The sequence below is a fragment of the Phaenicophaeus curvirostris genome, chromosome 31 (genome assembly GCF_032191515.1).
Source record: "Phaenicophaeus curvirostris isolate KB17595 chromosome 31, BPBGC_Pcur_1.0, whole genome shotgun sequence".
Classification (NCBI taxonomy): domain Eukaryota; kingdom Metazoa; phylum Chordata; class Aves; order Cuculiformes; family Cuculidae; genus Phaenicophaeus; species Phaenicophaeus curvirostris.
This window is the reverse complement of record NC_091422.1, coordinates 4,186,961-4,210,434: the sequence shown is the minus strand read 5'-3', so window position 1 is coordinate 4,210,434 and position 23,474 is coordinate 4,186,961. Positions and strand designations below refer to the sequence as shown.

The 23,474-nt window shown below is 43.6% G+C and overlaps 1 long non-coding RNA gene across 1 annotated transcript in view; it reads left to right on the top strand.

Annotated features, from left to right (window-relative positions):
• Positions 1 to 23,474, top strand: part of LOC138732447 (uncharacterized) — a 251,304-nt gene that overhangs the window by 5,909 nt on the left and 221,921 nt on the right. The window lies entirely within an intron of this gene.

The following is a 23,474-nucleotide window of genomic DNA, read 5'->3' as shown; positions in this document are numbered from 1 at the left end:
TGAAATGACTCATCAAGCAGCAGGGCTGAAGCCGAGGGATATCGCGTGCTGGGGATGGTAACTAATGGAAACATTAATGAAGAGTTCAGCTCTTGCCAGCTGCGAGGAGTGTATGAACCTGAGAGCTGGCAGTGTCACAGTGATCTGGGGCAGGGAGAGCTCCTCGAGCCGGTGGCACAGCTGGATCACACATGATGGCCTGAGATTTTTTCATGAAAGCTTACTGTAGTGTAAAGCAACCTGTATGGAGCCAGGGAACTTGCTGGACGGGTTTGGTTGTTCAGTGAAAGATCCATCATCTCCGGCATTCCCTGTTCCAGGAATCCTTGGGAGTGGTGCTTGAATTGACCTGCATGAATTAACCCCTCTGGAAGGGCAGAGCCTTGTTCAGAGTTAACTTGGTGATTTCCGCTTACATCCTGGAGTTTCTATCACTAAAAAGATGGTGAGGCTTCCAGGAGAGGGCTCGCGCTTCCAGGAGAGGGCTCGCGCTTCCAGGAGAGGGCTCAAACCCGCCTTCTTTCTCGACAGAAAGAGAACATGAAGGTGCACTGTAGAGCATCAGCCTTTGGAGTGAGATGTCCTGGGCAGCACAACATGGTGCCATGGTGGTGGCGCCTTGTGTAAAAGAACGTGGTAAAGAATAAAGTCACAATGAGAGCAAACATGTCCTCTCAGCTTTATGCTACTGCACGTGGTTCTTCTGGGAAGTCTGGCCCAGGTTCTCCTTGCAGCGTTTTGCTCCTTGTACTTCTTTGGCCGTGGTTCATCTCTGTCTCTTGGAGGGCTCTCTGCTCATGCGTTTCTGTTCTTGCAGCGGGTTCAGGCTCCATGCAGGGCCCTCAGGTGCCTCAGTCCACCAGCAGCTCCATGGCAGAAGGAGGAGACTTGAAGCCACCAACTCCAGCGTCTACGCCACACAGCCAGATGCCCCCTTTGCCAGGCATCAGGTATGAAACCATCGCTCCCAGTGTGACTGCAAGGGTGCTGCTGGGTCCCTACCACAGATGGCTCTTGTGGTGGGGCTCCCTGGCTTTGCTCCTTCGTTCATGGCTTACAGCAACACCGTTGGCTCTGGATCTGTGTGAGAATAGTGATTCCTTTGGGTTTGGGGTCAAGGACAGTTTTGTAGAAGGGCAGTTCTTTGTGACTTTGTTGGAGGAGTGTGACTGTGATCCTAGGGGACAGCAACACCTGAGAAAAAACGTGGGGAAAGGTATCCTGAGGAGCATGGTGGACCTCTATAATCCTGTTGTGGTTTTTTTTTTGGATCAGGAGTAACTTGGTGGGCCTTCAGGATGCCTTTGCTGATGGTAGTGATCCTACGTTCCAAAAGCGGAACTCCATGACTCCAAATCCAGGGTACCAGCCCAGCATGAATACCTCTGACATGATGGGTCACATGTCTTATGAGCCAAATAAAGATCCTTACAGCAGTGTGAGGAAAGGTGAGGAGGTCCTCGTGTGCTCCTTTCCCTCATCTTGAGTACTAATCCCTGTCTCTCTATGCTGGAATTAGCTGTAGGAGACCTTCTGCTTGCCCTCCTTCCCCAGGAGACAGGGCCTGTCTACGTCTGCGTTAGAAAGATGTGTTTACTCGTGGTTCTTTCCGTGTTTCAGCTCCTGGAAGCGATCCCTTCATGTCCTCAGGGCAGGGCCCCAACAGTGGTATGGGTGACCCTTACAATCGTGCTGCAGGTCCAGGGATGGGTAATATGGCCATCGGACAGCGGCAACACTATTCCTACGGAGGTCCTTACGACAGAGTGAGGTGGGTGCTTGAACCTCGTGAAACGATCGCTTTCACTTCCCATTGTGACTTTCCTGATCCATTTGAGGAGCGAGGGTGAATTCAAGTTGGACATGTGCGGTGTTTGTGTTTGCTTCCCTGTAGGACGGAGCCCGGCAGGGGACCTGAGGGCAACTTAGCAAGCGGAACTCCGCAGCCCAACATCATGCCTTCCAGCCCGGAGTCGGGGATGTATTCTCCCAGCCGCTACCCGCAGCCGCAGCAGCAACAAAGGTCTGTGCGGGGTGTTCCCAGCAGCAGCTCGGCCCGGTTTGGGAGCTCTGGGATTGTGAGAGTGGTCACACAAGTAATGCATCTGTTTCTTCTCCAGACGTGATTCCTATGGCAATCAATTCTCCGCTCAAGGCACATCCTCCGGCAACCCCTTCCCTCGCCAGCAAACCACCATGTATCAACAGCAGCAGCAGGTGAGTTGTTGGCAAGCTTCTCGTTTGCTGGACTGAGGGACAGAAGAATCTGTGAAATTTCTTAGAATCATAGAATCTTGAAGGTTGGAAAAGACGTCACAGCTCATTCAGTCCAATCGTTACCCCAACCCCACTGTGCTGACTAAACCATGGCCCAGGTGCCACATCTACGTGCTTTTTGAACCCCACCAGGGATGGAGGGTCCACCACTGCCCTGAGCAGCCTCTGCCAGGTCTTCACCACTCCTTTGGTAAAGAAATCTTCCCTAATATCCAATCTAAACCTTCCCTGGTGCAGCTTGAGGCCGTTTTCTCTCATCCCATCGCTTCTTACTTGGGAGAAGAGCCCAGCACCCACCTGGCTCCAACCTCCTTTCCAGGAGCTGTAGAGAGCAATGAGGTCTCCTCTCAGCCTCCTCTTCTCCAGGCTAAACAGTCCCCGGTCCCTCAGCTGCTCCTCATAAGACTTGTTCTCCCGACCCTTCCCCAGCTTCGTTCCCGTCTCTGAACTATACGCCAGCCCCTCAATGTCCAACTCAAATTTGTGTTGAGGGGAGGATGAAAAAGCTTGGGACTCTGTGTTTATGAATGTGTAGAACTAAGTACTTTATACAGGAGACGCTTTTTTCCTAGTTTCCACATAATTTAGATAAGCTTTAATTAGCGTTCCCAGTGCTAGCAAAACAACGTTCTGAGAACGGAGGCTGTGCAGTTGGCAGGTGTGCATGTTCTGGTCAGGCAGCAGGAGATCAGGAAGCTTTACTGGGCTTCCCTTCCCCCCTGGAACATCCCAAACTCCATAACGCTTGGGGCCCAAGTGGTGGGATGAGGTTGGAGTCAGTTCTTGATCATTTGGGGGAGCTGTGGGTCATTCTGCACCACAACGCGGAGCTTTTTGTTGTCTTTGCCTTGCTGAACCTGCAGACAGAGGCTCCAGACCTGCCTCCTCTCCTGACTGCCCTGCTGCCTCCTACTCCTTGTTCCCCAAACCAGCAGGTTTGTTTCAGGACAGAGTTCGAATGAACATAAATCTCTTTCAAGAATCCTTGCGTGTGACTTGCTCTCTGTATCCGTGCCAAGACCCGTAAATGTTTTTCTGATAATTTTGAGTCCTCTGGTTTAGGAGAGCATGGAGAGGGCACTTGCTGAGCTGTGCTAAGAATAATTCCAACTGCTCTGCAGTTTGGCTCTGCAACCAGAGCCACAGGGCTCCAAGCCAAGAGTTCGAGTTACTCTGGCGCTCGGCATCTTTGAAGCCCTAGAGCTCCATCTGAAGCCAGTCATGACCGTGGAGCTTCCAAGGAGACTGTGTAGCAGCTTGGTCGACCCTTGGATGCAAGAGAGAGCTCGGGTTTTAATTCTATCTCAGCAACTGACTGTTTTCTCCATTTGCACTTAAAAGGAGGAGGAGGGAAGAATCTTTCTGGTTCCTTTCAGGGTTGTGTGAATTACCCTGAGATCACCTCTTAGAACTGGTTTTAACCTTTAGCCGCAGCCCGAGCGCTGCCACGTGTGTATATATATATGACGTTGTACATTGCACATACCCTGAGATCCCCTGCAGTTTTGTCCCCCTCTCCTCCCCCTTTATAGTATGACGAGTTACCGAGTTGATGACCTGCAAAAGCGAGACACAATTATTTAATCTCTTGCCAGACATCCCTCCCTGGAGGATGCTGTACCGGTCTCTGTGGATAAAGTCATTGCTGTCTCAGCAGCCAATCAACTTATAGTGTATTTTTTTCCTGTTTTTTGTTTTCTTTCTAATCGAGGTGTGAAAAAGTTGTAGGTTCAGTTGAAGTTCCTGATGAAGAAACGCAATTGAGATTTTTCAGTGATGAATTCTGCATATTTGTATTTCAGACAATGTAGCTAAAAACTTGATGTAAATTCCTCCCTTTTTTCCTTTTTTGGCTTAATGAATATCAGTTATTCAGTATGAAATCTTTAAACTATATGTTCCACGTGTTAAGAATAAATGTACATTAAATCTTGGTAAGATGTTTGTAAGGGTTTTTTTATGAGCAGGACAGGGAGGTGACTTCGGTGCCGGCAGGTCTTGGTGCTGTGATGTTGTAGGTCGGCTCCTTGCACGGAGAACCTTCAAGGTCCTGTGCTTTCCAGCAGCTTTGGAGGCTGATAGCGTGTGGTCTGGCTTTGTTTTCTCCCTTTGGCTTGTTTTGGTGATGGAGGCTTTTGTTTTGTGCTGCGTAGGCTCAGGTAGGAGAGGATTTGTAGCAGGAGATGAAGCTGAGGCAGAGATGTGTAGTGTGCAGGGTGGAAAAGGCTCAGAAGGGAGGTGGTTCCCTCTGAGCTCTATAAAATGGACCATTTCATCTCCTTTGCGTTTTCTTAGAAGCTTGGTGTGGACTCTGACTTGAGAGGAGAGGGGGTTTCAGCAAAGAGCTAAAGTCCAGGTTCTTCCTGTCCAAATCTGCTCATTTCCATGGGTGTTTCATCGAGCCTGGAGCTTTATCCTCAGATAGTTGTAGGAGCCGGCTGGCTGAGCCGCACCAGGTTCGGTTAAAGAAGAAGGAAAAGCTTTTTTTGAAAGGCAAAGGTAATTTTTGTTCAAGCAATGTCCTTCTTTTATCCTGCTAGTCCTCTCCTAGGAAGCTCTTGGTTCCCAGAACCATCATTTGACTGTGTTCCCTAAACTTCAGGTTCCTAGAAGTCATGGTCTTTTTCTGAAGGGTCAGCTGGAAGTTCTGGAGTTCTTTGCCTGGCAACATGAATTTCTGAAGAGGCAGGAATGGTGCTGGGCTTCCTTAGCTTTAAAAATATTGAAACCAAGTTAGGAGATAGGAAGTCTGTGGGCATGTGCCATTCTGCAACAATGTTGATTTAAGCACAACTTCTCTCATCACTTCAGTCTGTACTCTGCGAGCTCTGGTTGATCTGATAATGTGAAAATCTTGTAGTGTGTTTTTTGGTTTTTGTTGTTTTGGTTTCTTTTTAACAGAACCTCAACACCAAGGCTGGAGAATCACAGGATTGTGGAATGGTTTGGGTTAGAAAGGACCTCAAAGCCCATCCAGTTCCACCCCTGCCCTGGGCAGGGACACCTCCCACTGGATCAGGGGCTCCAAGCCCCATCCAGCCTGGCCTTGAACATCTCCAGGGCTGGGGCAGCCACCACTGCTCTGGGCAACCTGGGCCAGGGCCTCCCCACCCTCACAGCACAACATATTTCTCCCTAGGATCTCATCTCAATCTCCCCTCTTTCAGCCCAAACCCTCTCCCCCTTGTCCTATCCCTGCCCTCCCTGATCAAGAGCCCCTCCCCAGCTCTCCTGGAGCCCCTTTCAGTACTGGAAGCTGCTCTGAGGTCTCCCTGCAGCCTTTTCCAGGCTGAGCAGTGCCAACTCTATCTCTGTCCTAGTACAGAAATTGCTCCAGCCCTTGGATCATCTTTGTGGCTCCTCTGGGCTCGCTCCGATCAATCTGTTCCCTTGCAATTAGATGCAAGATACTTTGTTTTAATTTAGTTCACACAAAATAATAATCTTGCTTCTTAAGTAATGCTACAATAGCAATTAATGGTTGCAGAGCTCTGGAACAAAGTTTTACCTATTTTTGTATCCTATTAACTAACAGGAGAGGCTGTAGATGAAAAATAAACTCTTTTTCAAGGACTAATGGAAGAAGAAATGGATCGTTGTCAAAGGTGCTTGTCATGGCTTTGGATGAATTAACATCTTACTCTAATAATTGAGCCTGTTTTTAATTTTAAGGATAGTTTAAAAAGCTAACTGATTTCTTTTTACATGTTTTCAATAATAAACAGGACTTCTGTATGACTTGTGTGGTTTTCTCCCTCACTTTTTTCCTCTTGCTTGTTCTCTCTCCAGGTTTTCCTGATTTTTATCCAAACTCTTTAAACTGCACTTGGACAACTGAAGTGTCACCTGGCAAGGGTAAGAATCTAATGGGAGTTGCATCTGCCTACATAATGTCTGTGTTTAAAAAATTGAAACACAGAAACGCAATAAAATCCCTTTTATGTATTAAATTAGTGCTTTCTGCCAGTCTTCTGAGGAAGAATGATTTTGCAAAATAAATATCTTTGAATGCGGTGTTAAAATGTTGTGTTTATTCCGCAAAAGAAACATTCTTTAAATTATTAGCGGAACAAATGTCTTTTAGTCTCTTTTAGGAAAAGTAGAAGAGGTAAAATACATTAAAATAATAGTTACTTATTAAATAGCACAAAAGGTTTGGTGAAAGCTGTGGGGATCCTGTTGGTTGCTCTTCTGCATGATTATTAAGCGTGAAGAAGCAGATTTGATCTGTTGATTAGGAACCTTAGATTTCAGATTTAAATCTGAATTTAAATTATATATATTTAGGCAATACATATAGTAAAGTGGCATTTGGATGCTATTATGTGTGATTATATATATAACTATATATAATAGAATCATGGAATAACCAGGTTGGAAGAGACCCACCGGGTCATCGAGTCCAACCATTCCTATCAATATATATATATAACTATATATGATATATATAACTATATTGGAAGTTTCTGCTGTTTAAAATCTTCTTACAGGCTGGGTTTTTGTTTAAAATGTATATGGCATTTTAAATGTAAATCGTACGAGAAGCCTTTCCATGAAGAACGTTATTCCCTACAGTAAATAATTGTATTTGAAAACCTAATGGAAATTCAAAATTGAAAAAACAGGCATGACTTGAGTAAAAGATTGGTCCCAGAAAATATGAATCTGTATATATGGAAGACTGTTCACAAATCTTGTATCTGTGGGCACTTCCTGGAAGGTTAGAATAAAAGATAGAATTCTGTTGGACAAAAATGCAAAATATAAAACCTGAATACAAAGTCTTAGCCAATTATTAATGTACATCTCCTGGTTTAATAGTAAGACTATGACAGAGGTTATAAATGAAGGAGACATAGAGGAACTTGAATAAAATCTGTACCATACAAATTTGGATTTTCAGAGTGCTGTATACAAATAGCTCTGAATTCCATCAGTCCTCTGAGGGGAGGGATTGATTTACAGCGAGCTAAACAAACGTCCACACTGCACATTTGGATTGGTTAAGCCCGAGTTCTTTCTGCAAGTTTTATTTTCTGCATGTTTTCTTTTCTGTGTGTCATGTTTGGATTCCGTGTGTGACTTTTTCTAAAACTCTTTCTATATACTGTAAGTTTTGCTTTCTGTGTCACCTCTTTATAAAGGAAGAGAAAAAAACTTCCCTTTTAATGCTTGTCTTTTCCCCTTTTTAATATTTTTAAAGGTGTCCAGCTGTTTTTTCACACCTTTGACCTGGAGAGCTCTCATGATTATTTGCTCATTACTGAAAATGCAAATTTTACTGCGCTTTGATTTATATCTGATTTTTCGATTTCTCATGAAGGCTTCAGCATCACATTTTCAGGTAAGAAATTCAATTCTGCTACGTGTCTGGAAACTGTTTTCAGATATTTTTAGTTGTAGATGGCAAAAACTTTATGAAGAATCAGGGAAGAAAAGAGCAATATAAATTATATAGTCCTTACTGTAGAAAATGGGCCAAGGTTTATAGGGTGGCGAACAGATAGACAAGAATGTTTGTTATGACTCTTTTAAGGAAACTCAAGCACATTTTTTGAAAATGTGGTCATATATCTTTTCATTCACCCTTTATTTGACTTCTTGTTACATTTTTCTTCATATATAATTTGGTTTTTTTAACTCATTAGACTTTTTGTTACATCTTTAATAGAATCCTAGAATAACCAGGTTGGAGGAGACCCACCGGATCATCGAGTCCAACCAGTCCTATCAAACACTAACCCATGTCCCTCAGCACCTCGTCCACCCGTGCCTTAAACCCCTCCAGGGAAGGTGACTCAACCCCCTCCCTGGGCAGCCTGTTCCAGTGCCCAATGACCCTTTCTGTGAAGAATTTTTTCCTACTGTCCAGCCTAAATCTCCCCTGGGGGAGCTTGAGGCCGTTCCCTCTTGTCCTGTGCCCCGTCACTTTCTTCATATATAATTTAGTTTTTTTAACTCTCTCACTTCTAAATCTGTTTGGGGGTTGAAATGAATCACGAGTTATGTGTACAAGGCTTATAAATAATTAAAGAAAATGATAAACTATTAAAACTTTTACAGTACAAGCTGATTGCAGCCCTAGAAAATAAGAAAATAAATGCAATGTTGGTGGGACACAATAGACAGCTAATTACCGTAGATGTAGCCATAAAGACACACAGAAACAGGACTGAGTATCAGTAGAGGAGACAACTCTGAAATGCACATTTTCCAAGTGTTCCGTACTGACACAATGCAACTGGGCTGGTTTTAAGGGTCCTTTTTCATATTGTGTGTTCATTCTTTTAACTCTTACCCGGCTTGTTTTGGTTTGGCTTGTTTTGTTTACATTTTAAAACCTGTAATACAGCGTCGTGAACTACAATATTTAAACATAATGTCTTGTTGTTCAAAGTCAGCTCCAGGTCAGCGAATAGTTCTTTTCTGGGAAAAACCCTGGGGCTGGAAAAAACACCAAGTTTTATGAATCCAGTTTTGGTAGCCTTTGGTAGCCTTTTTTTATCCTTTTTGTTATCTTAAGAGACACTTTATGTAGATTAGTGTGAAAATTCGATTTGAAGTTGTAAGTTTCCTTATAGTGAAGGTGGGAAGGAAATAAAAATGAGAGACCCCTCTCTATAAATATAAATCAATAAGTATTGACTTTATTAGTCTAGACATTCCTAACTTTGTTGTTACACGTGTTCTTTTTAACAAGACTGAATTACACCATGAAAGAAATAAGCAAACCTTTAAGAATCCCCTACGGGATTAGAAAGTTACAGTCAAAAGAACAGCATTTTCTCCATCTTTACCCACAAAATTGTTGATACTAAACACCTCCATGCTTGTGTGGACACAGTGAATTAAACACTGCCAGACCGCGGCCTGTGGTTTTTCTTTTAGATCAAAATGAATTGAGTAAGTGGGCAAAATACGAGGTGTGTATTGTCCCTTGGTCGATATTGTCCCCTCCCGTGGTCTGACAGTGCAGGCAAAGACTTCAACTCCCCACCGAGCTTCTCGGCTGTGGTCCCTCCGGCTCCCAGTAGCTTTGCACGTATGTAGCTCAGTGCACTTGCCCTGATTATAGCAATCGGTAATTTATTGAGGTCACGCAAGCTTGGCCACTGTCTGTGCTCCATCGCCCCTACGGTCCCTCAGGCTCCTGGTGGGTTAAGTTAAGCAGCACTTTGCCGTCTCTTCCACCTGCTGCTACCGTGTTGTCTTTGAAATCTGCTAGTCCTTTAAATTAATTAATGCTGCTAGAAACTTACTCGCTGCCATCAAATCGTGGAAGTTCACTGTGTACTGCATGAAGAAGTCATTGTTTTTATTTCTTTGAAATCCACATTCTTAATTGATTAATGAAACATCTGGTTTCATTAAGTGCCCTTTGCTCTAACAGTGCTGGTTTGATGAACAGTTTTGCAAGCTTGCTGTCCAATACCTTCATGATTTTGTAAACTTCGATCATATCCCTTCTCAGCCTTCTCTTGTCCAAACTGAGTCTCTGCTTCTAAAACATAAACCCCTCAACAATTGCCCGTGTCTGTGATTTCTGCAGCTCTGCTCTGTTCTTCCACACTTGCACAGACAGCTCAAGAAATGGGCACTAAAAGTCAATAAGCAGAGGCAAAGAAATGCCCACCGTTTTGTTTTTAAACCTCATTCCTCTACAAACTCTCATATTTCAGGGCTAAATCATCTTTAGGACTAATTGTCAATTTTGTTTGTACACGTGTGAATTGATGTTTTCTCCTTCATACAAGGTCATGTATTTTTCTTCTTCAGAAATTTATCAGAAGTCACTATTGCGTTCCTTCTCCATTTTGTTTTTTAATTTTTTTTTTGCAAAGAAAGTAGCCTTTTAAATATCAGTTAGGCAAAAGGAAAATGTCTTATGGTCTACAGCACCTAGTTTTTCAGCAAAGACGAGTTCACTCTCAACTGACATAACATAATCCTCCCCTCCCTTTTGGGAGAGCTGTGGGCTTCTGAAGTTTTCTTCCTTACCTTTTTGTATCCTAAATATGGGCACAATATGTTATAAGCCTGAGTTTTCTGTCTTGTGTCTGCACAGGGGAAAGTCCCAAGATGACCTTGCAGGCAACTTGCAAGGGATGCACTAAGGATGCAGAATATTTATAAAACCTCTGAAGGAAAGAAGCGTGAGGAAAGAATCTTGATAACGCCAAGGTCAACTCAACATGAGTGTCTTACGGTGTATATAGCATCGCTATTAGTTTGAGACAGGAGCACTAAGAATTCCGTGAGGACGTAATTAAGAGATTTTGGAATATATATAGGAAGGTGCATAAAAATGTCAGGAGGCTATACAGGAATTATCCCTCAAACCATAAAAGCTTTTAAAATACATTCCCCTTTGGGATGATTTTATGCCATTAAAATCTCTGCAATCAAAGAAAATTGAAAAGTTTATTTGTAAGTAATTTCTCTTTACTGTCAGAATGAGAAACGGGAATTGAAGAAAATCCAGCCAGCCTTTCCCTCTCCTTCAGGGGAGGGTCTGATTTTATATTCTCACAGCAGATGCAGAGAAATTAGCACCGTTACTACCTCAGGAATAATTGTAGCACTGTCCTCGTGCCTACATATTTTGATCCCAGCAGTAGAGCAAGCACTTCCCTTTCAGTTCATCAAAAATAACACTTGCAAGGGTGTTTCTGACCTCAGTAGGAATGTGAGGGGGAGTCAAAACTCATGTTTTCAAGGAGAATTCAGGCAGGTTAATGACTGAGTAGCAGGCAAAGTTTTCTGCAGCTGTGGCAAAGTCTGTACTTGAATTAGCAGGGAAGAAATCTGAACTCAAGTAAAGAAATAGAAACAGAATCACCATTTTGAGGCATATGGCAAAACTGAGTACCTGGATTATCTGTTTATTTTAAACCTTATCCTTTCTCATCACTAACACTTCAGTTTCCCGATCTCCCTGCTGTAATTCCCACTCGAAATTTCATAATTCTTTAAAGTGGCCACTTACAGTGAAATCTTTATAATGCAATCGCTGTGAATTTGTCACAGGTAAGAGGAAAACCAGGATGTTATTCCACGTCTTTCATCTATTTGGCCATATAGACCTTCTCTTTGTGGTCATGACAGAGAAAATAGTAATCGTAACATGTGAATGTCAAATGGATCCTAAATGAGTTAAAAATGTGGGATCTAATAGTGATAATGTCTAGATTCATGTGTTAAATGTGTTCTCCAATTGTCTAATTTACTTTCCCAGGGGTGATTCAAGCTAGTTATCAGTTTAGTCCACGGAGATTCAATGCAATATTATTTCAATTACTAGACTAGACATGTGCCTACTTATATCTGTAATGTTAACAACAACTGGATAAGTGTCCCCAGTTAAAAATTGTTAGGGTTTTTTGCATCTACTGTCATATGATACGTCTTATCTCATTTTTACTTCATCAAACAATGTTTTCATTTGTGTCTGGATTCATCTTGAGAGATGCAGTATTAGAAAACTGTTGGAAGAGGATGTCTAAGGAACAGTGTTAGTCGTCGGCTGATTTGGGGTTTTGTCTTTTCTATTTTAAGGTGAAGAAAAATCACATTTTTAACATAGTTGTGATACTTTATTAATGACTACTAAAAATAGATTATTCCATTCCTCAATCCAAGTAAATTTTCTCTGTGTTTTTGCATAATATGTGTGACCAGGATGTTATTAAACAATAAATCTTACGATGAACAAATGCTTACTTATTTTGTACAGTGGTTTTACAGTTCTGATAAATAAAGTGTAATCAATCCATGAAAGATCTGTAGTTCTGGCCTAGGACAATGGTAGAAGCCAGGAAGCATTTTTTCAGATGCTCTTAGCACAGCTTAAAGTCATATTTCTGCCTACAGGTAGACATTAAATACGTGTTAGTGCTGGCACAAATCTTAAATACAATTGATTGTCTCTTCTGAGAGCTCATCCACGTGGCCTGATATAAGACAATCTTTCCTTAGTAATAAAGACAGAAAGCATTGTTCTATTAATGGCTAGCATCATGTATTATTTTTCAAAAGATTCTTTTATGGAAGGTAGTTATTTATATTTGTTTATGTTAATTAAACTAAATTTAGGCTTTTAGCTTAAAAAAAATCTCTGTGCATGCTGGCTTTATTAGTTTATTTTGCTAGTGTCAGCACTGGAAATGAATTAAGAGCTTAAGATACTGCAGTTGTGTCTTTTATACTAGTTATCTGCAGTCACTCTCACCTGTATGACATCAGGGTAAATTATCTTTTATTTCATATTAGAAGAAAGCTGTTCAGACTGATTCTTTGCTTTTCCATAAGCATTCCCATGATGCATGGTATATGCTTGGAATTATGAAACACACTTCATATTTGTTTATTTTTCCATGATAAAGTACAGGTGATTTATTTAATTTAAAGAAGAAGTTATCTTTTTTTTTTTTTAATTCATTTTGATTACAAAACAAAAACCCAAACCCAAACAAACAGAAAAACCCTTAGAGGACTGTTTCGGTACTTTATGGCTTTCAAGGTTTTGCAATAAGCAAAACTGAATTGTCAAGCCCTAGCCAATTCTTTGTGCTTGTCCTGTACTGGTGAACAATCTAAAGAAACTCTTATTCATTCTGTGACTGGAGGTTAATAGTGTTGATTTTGTCTCTCATTGAAAGTTTTTAATAAAATAACATAAGTAAAGGAGATCATCTCTACACTTAGGCTGGAAATAGACTCAAACCTTTATTAAGACCTTTCTTTCTTTATTAAAACCTTTAGTAAGATAAAAAGTTGCTGTAGGTTTAGAGTCTGAAATAAGCAGTGACAGATTGACTTTAATACGTCTCCCTCAGCTCTGGTGTTAATATCTCCGGACACTAGAAAACAGAGCAGTTACTTACTTCAGTGGTGATTTCAGAGGTCATGCTTCTGTCAGCCTTTGTGAATAATCTTGATAAATAATTTGATTTTATGAAACCTCAGAAGGTGGGCTTGCTTATAAATACTAATTCCATTCAAAATGGCCTCACAAAACTGAAAAGGAAAAAAGCCTGGAAAACATCTTAACAGTGACAGAATATTTTATATTTCACTGAACTGCGTAACCAAGCCGTATGTACCTGACACAACGGAAACAGTGATGCTTTTGGAGAAACTATTGGCCGTACAGAGCCGACTTTGGAAGTGTTGTATAAGGATAAACTCATATTTTTCAGATATTTAGATAAGATGTCCAGTTCAATGCTATTATTTGTTTTCCACAAGGTGTATGATGGAAAAGACAGTTCTGCGCACTCTCTGGGAGCCTTCACCAAAAATGACTTGATGGGAGTTATGCTGAATAGCACCTCTAACTGTTTGTGGATAGAGTAGAATACCAACAGATCTGATACTGCCCAAGGATCTCAGCTCGCTCACACAAGTAAGTAGCTCACAAAAATGTTCTGATCGACTGTTAAGTGGGGAAACGTGTATTTCCAGCTGCAGTGATTTCTCATGGAATGGTAAAGATAATATCCTAGAACGTACTGAAGTTCAGAGTCTGAATTTTACTTGTCTACACGTGTGGATAAGTTTCAGTAATTAGAGAGCATTACTAAAAGAAAAATTGTAAGCTTTCAAATATAGAAAGCATTGTTATTTTGAGGATTTAGCAGTGGGGTTTGAATAAGAGTGCATTGTGACATCTGTGGGTTGAATATATTAGTGTTGTACTGTAGCAGTTGCAGAGCCAGGTATTATATTTAACGTTTAATTCCTGCCGACAAATTAAAAAATACAAAAGAACAAATGAGAATAAAAAGAATGCAGTGTGCCTGAGTGAACTCTCTGTATGTCTGCTTGTCAGGATCAAGGTGAAGTTTGCTGGAAGGAGAGCTGAGTAAAAAAGTTTTGACTAGGGGTGCACTTGTCCTGCAGCTTGGATGTAATTAATTGAAGTACTTAAGCTGGCAAAACAATGAGTCTTTTGGAAAGGAAAACTATGGGGAGAGCTAGTTTGTTTCCAACACACAGAATGAAATTTTGTCCACCTTTCAAGGAATCTTCAAGTTCCCTTTGCCTTCAATTTGTCGTCTTTTATATCAGTTTCCGTGAACCTCTACTAAATCCTTCGGAGTAGAGCAGCACATCATAATGTGACATAGAAATGGAATCATGGCTGTTTCTAATATCTCTGCTGATTTCCCTTTGGATTGGAGCCAGCTGTGGAATAAGCGGAAATATTTTAATAATGTGGAATAAGCAGAAATAATAAGCAGTGTGCCCAGGTGGCCCAGAAGGCCAGTGGCATCTTGGCCTGTATCAGAAGCGGCGTGGCCAGCAGGTCCAGGGAGGTTCTTCTCCCTCTGGACTCGGCACTGGGGAGACCGCTCCTCGAATCGTGTGTTCAGTTCTGGGCCCCTCCCCCCAAGAAGGATGTTGAGGCTCTGGAGAGAGTCCAGAGAAAAGCAACAAAGCTGGTGAGGGGGCTGGAGAACAGGCCTGATGAGGAACGGCTGAGAGAGCTGGGGTTGTTTAGCCTGGAGAAGAGGAGGCTGAGGGGAGACCTCATTGCTCTCTACAACTACCTGAAAGGAGCTTGTGGAGAGGAGGGTGCTGGCCTCTTCTCCCAAGTGACGGGGGACAGGACAAGTGGGAATGGCCTCAAGCTCCACCAGGGGAGGGTCTGGCTGGACATTAGGAAAAAATTTTTCACAGAAAGGGTCACTGGGCACTGGCAGAGGCTGCCCATGGAGGGAGTTGAGTCACCTTCCCTGGAGGTGTTTAAGGGACGGGTGGAGCTGAAGGGACATGGGTTAGTGATTGATGGGAATGGTTGGACTGGATGATCCGGTGGGTCTCTTCCAACCTGGTTATTCTATCTAAGAATGATTTTTAATGCTATTATAAGCTTCCCAACAGCCATATCTCCACTGAATTGTACCAGTTTCCTTGTCTGCCCAACTATACATTCCTCAGAGAAGGAAAAACTATAAACAAAGAGGAAGGGATAACAGGAGACCCGTCTGCTCAGCACATACTGTAGCTGGCACAAGATGTTCACTTTCCTAGTGAGAAGACTGGCCGAAAAACAGAGGTGTCAGGGAGGTCCAGCCCAAAGCCAGCCTCCAGAACCTGCTTCTGTCTCACAAGAGCCAGCAGGGAAGTGTCCTCTTTCTGCCAGGGCTCCCTCAGGGGAGGGTTGGGCCCTGCAGCTGCAGGAAGCACCATCCCAGGGACAATGCCAGAGTGGCCAAGGGGGATGTCTCTCCTACATGGGTGCCAGGATCCCTTTTATCCCTTCCCACAAGGGAAGCTCAAGCCCTGCCACGACCTTTGAAGGCAATTTTTGAGTCCAGCATTTTCCAAGGAGCAGAGAGCAGACATCCCCCAAGAGGTGGAGGGGGAAAGCGGAGGGTGGCCGCTGCCTTCTCCCAAGGGATGAGCTCTGTGGGGCACGCCATCTCCCACAGGCAGAAGTTACCCACGTCCAGCTGGTCGCCAAAGCACGTGCACCTTTACTTTTATGTAGAATTGCTCCTGGAGCAGAACGAAGGTGCCGAGTCCTGCGACCTGGACCCCTTGCCCAGGAAAAAGACAAACCGGCCGCTGGGGAATACACTGGTTGTTACTGGTGCTTATTATTGTTAGGGTCCAGACTCTTAAGAACGAGACGGCACGGCAAGCTGGTACCAAAATAAAGTACAGTATTTATTCTCTTGCGCAAGAGGTTAAAAAACCAGACTGGCCGCCAGGGATGCTCTTCAAGGGGAGCGACCCCGGCTGTGCCTGTGGAGTTACATTTATAGTAAAAGTAGGCACATACAAAATAGTTAGTTGCAATCTTCTTGGCTGGTCTAGGGGTACACTCGGTGTAGTCGTGTTACATTCTGATGGACTCCAGCAATCTCTTATTGTCTGTGTATTCTTGCCCCAGGGGGTGTGTGCAGCACCCTCCCATCCAAGCATCATCTCAGGGGGCGGAGATGTGCCAGCAGCTGCCAGCCCGGCCACCCCCTGCCAGAATGGCTTTCACATTCCTGCCTTTTCTTTGCTTAAGGACCCTCACAATTATTTCTCCCGGGCTGCAGGGAATGCCAGAGCCTGTCCCTGAGAAGTGGCAGCAGCAGGCAGAGCGGCTGGGAGAGAGATGGCAACAGGGTGAGAGGCTGGTGGCAGAGCGGCCTGAGGAAGGAGATAAAGCCTGGAGACACGGGTGTCCTGTCTGCCACAAATGGGATTCTAGATTGTCACAGTCTCGTTGTTGCTTTTTCCAGGTGACTGAGTCATGGCCGGATTCCCCAGCTTCGAGACGTGAGTGAAGCCTCTTATCACAAGGTGGCCTTTTCCTGCCCTTCTCTTTGCTTTTTGATGTGACGTTTGCAGAAGGTGCCTGCTTGTGACAGGCTTGGCTCCAGCTCCTGCAGACCCCTTGGTGACTGGGCTCTGTGGTCCTTTCAGGCTGCGGGGGGCAGTGGTTTCCTTCTGCTAGGGGACGAAGAAAGCCTATTTTGCCAGTGGGACATTGCAGTCCTGATGTGCACTAGGCTGATAGAAATAACCTTCGCTGAAGGCGGTGGATCTTGCTGGAGTCAGCTCCCATCCCAGTTACCGTGGGTAAAGCGCAGTGCTGGGGGAAGACCAGGGCAGAGCACATGGGCATGAGGACCCTGCCAGTTTCCATCCTCTTGCTGAACGTGTGAAATGTCTGGAGTCAGGACTCCCTCAGGGGGAGTAGCCCTGGCCTCTGGAGGGGATTGCTGCAGGGACAACTGCCTGAGGAGCAAAGACCTTTATTTAGGCTTAATGGCTCCTTTACATATGTTAACTGGTGAGAACAGGCGATGTATTCTTTACAGTGAGTGGGTTTTGCTACTTGTTCCCCCCCTAGGTCAGGAATATTATTGGCTGAGATGAACTGTTGCTGCGCCGTGGTGTTTCTTCTTGTTACTTTGCTTGTCCTTCTCCCAGCCAAAGTCTTTTCAAGGACAGCCTCCATTTGCCTGTGTCCTTCAGCCTGCAAAAACCTTCACAGCCTCTGAAGGCTGTAGGCCCTGTGATAATTGTTTAAGATTTAACAAAACGAATTGCATGAGTGTTTTGGGTTGGAACAAGGTGTGGGAGCCTTAGAAGGGTGTTCTGGTTGCAGCCTGCGGGATGCTGCCAGCTCTATGGGGGAATCGCCCTGGGCAGAGCGGAGTGGATGTGCTTTATCCCGATCACTGGTTTCTCAGATATCTGTTTAAATCTGCTTTTCTCACATGACTGCTGGGTGTCCAACCGTGTCGATGACTGAGGTGGGCTCTGGAGCAGAAAATTGCCAGCGAAAGACCTGTAACAATTGGTTAAGGATTGCCCTGGGCTGCCCAGGAGCTGGGGAACACATCAGACAAGCACACAAGTAACTAGCAACATGCTGCAGCCACTGGCATCCTTACAGCGGCTGATTTAAGGCTTTCAGAGGAAAAATCCAAGTCTTAAATTTACAGACATAATGAGAGGCTGCGAGGTAACGTTTACAGGTCAGGAATGAGACCAGCGATTCCAGCAGAGGCTTCCACAAAAGCGTAAGCTCACTCCTTAAAGCCCGGGTGTTTCACCCCTAGCAGGGGCAGTACAGGTGGCACCAGGCTGCCGTGTATTTGGCAGCGAGGCTGTGTGTGTGTGGGGGGAAGGTGGCGGAGCCCAGGTACCCAAGCCCCTGACTGGAGGGGCCTGTGTGAAACGATTAAGTAGCCAATGTCACACGACTCACAGCAAGGCAAAGATTCCTGCTTCATTATCTAAAAGAAACGTGGAAACTTGCAGTTGAGTCCCAGGGACAAGTTCGGACAAGGTCCAAAAGCCTTCTCATAATTCACAAGGTGAATGCAGCGCCCAAGCGGTTACTTACAACAGAGTTTCACAGATATTGTACCCGCTCCTAACCGCCACATTTGATGGCCTTCTCTCTCATGCCGATGACCTGTGATTACAAGGGGACTGTCAGACAAAGCCCATGAGAAAGGGCTATGTGAGCACTCTGGAAAACTCTGAAAAAAAAGCACCGAGGAAAGCTTCCGGTGAGAAATGAGAGAAGTACAAGACAGAGCAACTTTCTAATGATACAGAGAGAAACCTTAAAGACAATGTGTCCTTTCCAGTGATTAATTCTTTTGCAAGGCTAGCTTTATTCAGGTGCAAAAGGTGGGTTGTGCACATGAAAATATCCCTGCCCATTTTGATCTGAAAACTCCTCAACAGCTTGTCTCATATGATATAGTGTTAGAATCATAGAATACACCCCAGGAACACATGGACACCCACCCGCAGGACAGCCCACCCATGAAGCACACCCCCCTCCACCAGGTGTGGATTCCCACCCCCGGGACAGCTCTCCCCCAGCAGACACTGATGCCCACCTAGAGGCCACAACCCCCCAACAGACACAGACACCCATCCATGGTGTAGGAAACCAAGGGACATGCAGATGCCACACAAGGGCACAAACACACACTCATGCTTTCATTTCAACTTGATTGATGGTCATGGCATTGCAGTGTCTGTAATTCTCCAGGACACTGCTTCCACAGACACCCAGTGCTGGGGTCAGCGGCGACGGGTGCGTGTCCTCGGCCGGCGCCGGTTCACTCCAGCCTTGGATCTGGGTGCCCCAGTCGGCCGGCGCCTCCTCGCATTCTGGCGCTGTTCAGGATGACCCTGGAGGCGCCTTGGGCTGCGCTTCTATTTTGCCTGATTCCGGGCATTTGTTTGCTTCCACAACTTCCTCTTGACGCTCAAAGACAAGTACAAAAGACAGAGTTCCCTGCAGTACAGGAACCTAAGGAAAATGGGGCACATTCAACCCTCGTGTCATATGCAGTATCTGTTCTTGCCTTCTTTGCTGGTGGCTCGTCAGGGTCCGGCGGAGCGGACCCCAGACACACTCCAGCAAGGAAGACATTCTGCAGGAAAATGTAACAAAGACTGCTCTTTATGCAAATTCAAACAAAGACAATTAGATCTTTTAGTTCTGCATTAATTCGTTACCCGTCAAACACAAAAGATACTGCCACTCCGTCTTCCGCATTGTGACAACAGCAGTTTCAAAATTTCTTACTCTTAAATAAAGCTTAACTTACTGTTCATCGAAATAAAAGCAGTGTTCGGGGTTTTCTTTTTAAATCTTAAATATTTATATTTTTTTTTCCAGAAAAAAATAAGTGTTTCACAGAATAAGTTGTGGGTTGCCCATGTTGCTCAAACTGATACTAATTAGTATTTCAGCAGAGATGGAGAACACCGATGATAACAATTCCCTGGCAACAGATCGCATAATTAATTCACGTGACAAGTACCATTTCTAAATGCGTGCACAATCGGTTCTATAAAAAATGGACAGAGGTTATTGCAGAACTATACTAATGGCTTTTAGTAGGCATTTCCTCTTTCTTTTTTCCACTTTACAGTCCATAGTTAATTACCCACATTCAATTACTTACAATTAAGTTTCCAATTACTCTAGACTCTCCTAAATGCTCCACATTCTAGAGGAAACATATTTTGTTAAAGCACAATGCTCCGTAATAGTCGTGCAAGAATAAACAATACAAGCAGGTATGCCAAAGTTTGCAACCCAAGTGTTCTCCAGCAGTAAATCAACCTGCTCGTCTCACAGAGACTGTGAGCACAGGCTGCTGAAAGGAAGAACGGCAAAGCCGTGAGCAGTGTCGGATCAATCTAAGACCAAATAGCTTAAGTTTCCACACAGTGTAAATCAAGATGAAGGGCTTTGAGATGCAAGTGGGTTTCACTTCAGGGAAGAATGATAGGCACACAGCTAATACTAGAAAAAAAAAACCAAAACCAAACACAAAAAAACCCTGCATGAAAACAAACAAAATAACCCCAAACAATAAAAACCCACCAACCCCCATAAAACTACATAACTGAATCCAATTCACAGAAATATGTTTTGGAGGAGTAGTAAGGGTACTACTGTAAAAGAAAGGGATTGACAAAGACATTAATTGCCACATTGAAAGAATCTCCCCTCACATCATAAATTCACATTCTGGATTGCAAGGTCCAGAAGAACAGAATTGGAGTTTGCACTTGGATAATGTTATCACGTTACCTCATTCAGACTTGCAGGTGTTAAGACTAGAAAAATTTTGGAGCCTTGGGACAAGAATTACAAAACAGAAGTAAGCAGAGCATCTCTAGGTGGGTATGGGAAGAAAGAAACGTCTCCATCCCATCTGGAGGCAGATTCTGCCAGGCATCATTCCAAATGACTGCACGTGCAGGGGAGTGAAAATAAAATATTGTCCGATTAAGATCTGTGCTTCGGGCCAGACCGAGATACAGAGATCTGATGGAAAGGTGGCAGAATCCCATGACGCTATTGAACTTTTTTTGGTTTTTCTCAAACTAGCACCTTAAACATATGTGGTTGCTGGACAGCAGGACACGGCATTCAACTTCTTCTCTACAACCCTACCTCCCAAATCAGAGCCAAAAAGCCTAGAACCAGGGCAATAAAGCGTTACAACACAAAAAGCAATTTTCTACTCATTTTGTTTTCTAATTTAGTTTTGTCCTTTTCCAGCTAAGTTAGATTCCTTGGAGCAAAACCAGTAACGCTCTAAGGATAATCAGAAGAGAGTCCTGTAGTCCTGGCCATAGAGCTGTGTCAGCACACGAACAGGAGCCCAAGCGCTGCAAGTCCCCCAGCAGGCAGAGTGCTAACCCACGGTCCTAGGGTGGGAACAAGCATGTGTCGGGGTAGGGGCAGAGTTCAGGGCTAGTTTGTTTTCTTGTCAATATCTACACGGCTAAAATAACAGAAAAAACAACCCCAAGCACAAACAAACAAACAAACAAAAACCAAACAAAAGCCCACAAAAAGAATACCTGGAAACAGAACATCTGTTCCAGATTGAAATGTTCAAACCTGCGGTCATGTCCTAAAGTTATTGACAGGCCAGCCGTACAACACAGGTAGATCTTTACTGCCTTTTTGGCAGATGCTGCACTTACGTTCTTCTTAATTTGCACTTGTTACATAGTTCTGACAGCTAAATGCCATTGAAATCTTAAGAGACGTGCACCTTTACATTCTTTTCGCAAGCTTCAGCACAAGGCATAAAACCACCTTCTGCACATGTCCAAACAGCTGGGAACATCCACCCTGAGGAAGACTTTGCTAGCATAGATCCATGTTTAGTTTGAACGATCACAACCTCGAACATGGTTCAAGAAGATAAAAAGCCATTCCTACCTCAACCTGCTTTCAGTGCAGTTCAGGTCACATTCAGGTTCATCGTGATGGCACCTGAAATCCTGCAGCTACTAAATATCGACAGAAGATGCTGCTGCCCTAAGTGTTCCATCAGAGGAGCAGATGAGTCCCAAGTCCTGACAGGACGTTACTGAAAGCAGACCGTATCAAAATACCCTCTAACCACCCGCATGCTCAAGCTCAGGAATGTCTGTGTGGCAGAAAAGATAAGCCAAGACAAACATCCCTTTTTGCGTCATATTTTAAGGCACATCTGATTATAAAAAAGCATACATTATTTAAGAAAAGGGAAAAAATACATGTGTATGCATACCTGCTGTCAAATACACAAACACAAGTAGAAATACATGCTATGAGATATTTATACCCAAATCACCCCTTTCCACTCACATTTTTTAAGCAATCGTGTTTTTCCCTCAGTTTGTACCCAATGCAACAGAATCAGAAGTAAAATGCCATGATTGCCGTAACGTGGGTTTTGAAATACTGGAGCCAGCTCCTAGCCTTTCTCTGAGGAAATCCTTCCAGCGTCCTGGAGGTCCCAACTGGAAGCTGTGGATACTTTTGAAGATGACAGGATGCCAGGCAATGGATAAAACACTGACATCTGTTCATCTAATTAATCCAACCCCCCTGACAGTAATCCAGATGGGCAGAACACAGAGTGATTTTGGGGGACAGGAGAATAAAAACCCTAGTACTCCTGAACCACAGATTTCAAACGGCTTTTAGCTTTGCTGCTTTTATACGAGTAAGCTGTTTCCTTATGAACCAGCTCGTTAGCAGGTCCCAGCTGCTCCATTAACCAGTACGGGGAGATTTGGTATCACCCTAAGAAAACAATAAACTGCTACAGAAAGAGCTTTCTGGACCAACGGAGCAGCCTCACTGGCCTCTTCCAGAAGGAAACCTACCTCTCAGACTTCTCCGCAGGAAGCTTTAAAGCATTACAAAGTTCACAGCAGAGTTGAATATGTACATAAATACACGTTCAGATGTATTCACTAAAGCAAGAAGGACTAAAAATAAGCTTACTACACAGTTGAGGCTGCAGTGGTCAGGCTCTGTTCTAAAAAGCAAAAAACCAGTTCCATCTGCAATGCCTTTGATAGTTCACTAATTAATGATCAAAACGCATGTGCTTCAGCATCATTTTATGCTTTTATATGGATATCTTATTCCATTATAATTATCATAGACCATAGAAGTCTATCAGGGCCAATCATTTCTTAATGCAATTAAATTCCCAGGGGAACAATATGAAGTAGTTTATATTGGTGAAATCTAGGAGAGCTTATAACCAAATGGGAGCCTACTAGTCTACTGCAATTATTCCAAACTAGAAAAGTAAAACAAACTGCATGAATTTTTAACAGATTTTCTGGAATACTTGAATTAAAACAATCAGTAGGTGTCAGAAGTTGCAATATGAGCTCATCTTCAGACTCCTCCTACATCCTCTAGCACTCACCTCTTTGGGGAAAGGATTATGCAGCCGCCTTCTCCTCCTGGATGAAATCCCCCACTCTCAAAAGAGCTCTCTGGGCTATTCGTCTGCTTCCCAGTCCTGTTAACACAACACCTTTAACTCTTGCTCTTTCACAACGCCATGACAATTCCTATTAAAACGAGCCTTGAAAACCACTCCTCTACAACACAAATAATTATTAGTTCTTTCACCCAAAGGTATTAACATGAAGATTGGAGCAGAGAAACAATAAGAAATCTCTAGGGATGGATTCTATCTACATACATCTTACCCTGTTCTTTTAGTCATTTTTAGAATACCTCCATCCCGGAGCTGGTAAAACAAATTATTCTCTTTCCCATTCTTTCTTCCTCTCTGCTGACATCCTGACGGTGATGCTTTTCTTCCTCTGCCCACACAAGAACCTTTCAGGCTTTAGTATGCTCTTTACCCCAAGACCTGCTTAAGAAAAGCGATACATAG